Here is a 1,786-nt window from a genome sequence, read left to right on the forward strand (position 1 = left end):
CTAAATGACATGGGGTACTTAAAGAAGGACAAGGGTAAGAAAGCTCAAAAGGTTGTGCAAACTGATTCCTTTTGGAAACGTGTAGACATTGCTGTGAATTTCTTTGAGCCAATGGCTAATGTGCTAAGAAGGGTGGATAGTGATGTGCCGGCGATGGGAGTCTTCCATGGTTGTATGCTAGATGCGAGAAAGGAAATTTGTTTGAGGTTTGACAATGATGAGAGTCGCTTCAAAGCTGTTATGGATATCATTGACAAGAGGCGGGACAACAAACTGAACACGCCACTACATTTGGCTGGGTACTTTCTCAATCCCTACTACTACTATCCAAACAAGAATGCGATCGAGAATGATCGATCAGTCAGAGCAGCGGTCATCCATTGCATTACAAGGATGATTCAAGATGAAATGTTGCAAGAAGAGATTATTGATGAACTCAACATATATGAAGAAGAGGCCCACTCTTTTGGAACGGACATTGCCACGCGGCAGAGAAGAAACAAATTTTTTGATCCAGGTTAGTACAATTTGTTTTAAACCAGTTTCAAACTTTCCCTATTTCCCATTTTGTATATGCGTAAGTATATAACTATATATCTAATAATCTGTGAATGACTTGATGCAGCAAAATGGTGGTTGAATCATGGCACAAGCGCACCCAAGCTGAAGAATTTGGTAAGAAAGATCCTCACATTGACATGCACCTCCTCAGCTTGTGAGAGAAACTGGTCATCATTCGAACAAGTAAGAAAGTAAACTATAACTCTAAATGCCTACATAATAGTTTATTTTTGTTCTCATGTGTTCCTTGATTTGTTTTCATCTACACTCAATTTTTCTTCACTATGTAGGTTCATGCAAAAAACGTAATAGACTACTCAGTGATAGGTTGAGGGATCTTGTCTTCGTCAAATTCAACGCGAGGCTGCAGCATAAGAGAGCAAATAAGAACAGGGATCCTATAGAGAAGGTTATCAATGATGTTCTCGAGGATGAAGCCAATGAGTTCATTACTAGGATCGTTCCTAATGACAATGCCAGTGAACATTTTGGTAATGAAGCTCAAGCTCAACAAGAGACTTCAACATCACAAGCACAAGGAAGAAAAAGAAAGAGGTCTGCAATAGCCAAGAAGAAGAGGAAGAAGAGCATCCACTCTCTTCTTAACAGCATTGAAGAAGATCCCATGCTATGTTCTTCATCTTCGGAATCAGATGATGAAGCTCAAGATGAGTCTAACTATGCCTCTGGTGATTTAGATTGATGCACTGCAATTGTATGGCTGTTCGTATGTAGTTTGCCATCTTACTTTTGTTATGTGCAAGTGTGACTCTAGTCCTGCTGGTTGTTAGATTGTGCAGGTGTGCAAGTTACCTACTGTGCAAGTGATGCGCTGAACTGAACCATCTCCTCTGATTTGCAAGTTTCTATGACTAGTTGGGTAGTATATGTATATTGTATATATATTTGATACCTGATTGCATTATTATATTTTGTTTTTCTCATTATTTTGTAAAACCGCTAAATGATGGCATAGTCCGCTATAGCTTTGCTATAGCCTCTTTTAGCTGTTGGCGGAGCCGCCGCTAAATGGCGTAGCCCGCTATTTAAAACTTTGGTTCTCACCGACTTTAAATTTAGCGGTGTTTACACTTTGCACTGTATTATCCATGCTAGTTTATTTTCCTTTTCTTGTTTTGTGTCCTTTTGAGAAAACCCAAAAAGATTTTTCTTTCTTCTTTTGCTTGTTGGGAGGTTTCCCGTGTAAATAGTTTTCTCTTTCTTT

The 1,786-nt window shown here is 39.1% G+C and overlaps 1 long non-coding RNA gene across 1 annotated transcript; it reads left to right on the plus strand.

The window, feature by feature from the left end:
• Nucleotides 1-554: 554 nt before the first annotated feature.
• Nucleotides 555-948, plus strand: LOC123430258. Its single transcript, XR_006622904.1, has 2 exons — nucleotides 555-744; nucleotides 852-948. It is a non-coding gene; the product is annotated as an uncharacterized LOC123430258 (long non-coding RNA).
• Nucleotides 949-1,786: the final 838 nt, after the last annotated feature.

This window comes from Hordeum vulgare, chromosome 2H, assembly GCF_904849725.1.
Source record: "Hordeum vulgare subsp. vulgare chromosome 2H, MorexV3_pseudomolecules_assembly, whole genome shotgun sequence".
NCBI lineage: Eukaryota > Viridiplantae > Streptophyta > Magnoliopsida > Poales > Poaceae > Hordeum > Hordeum vulgare.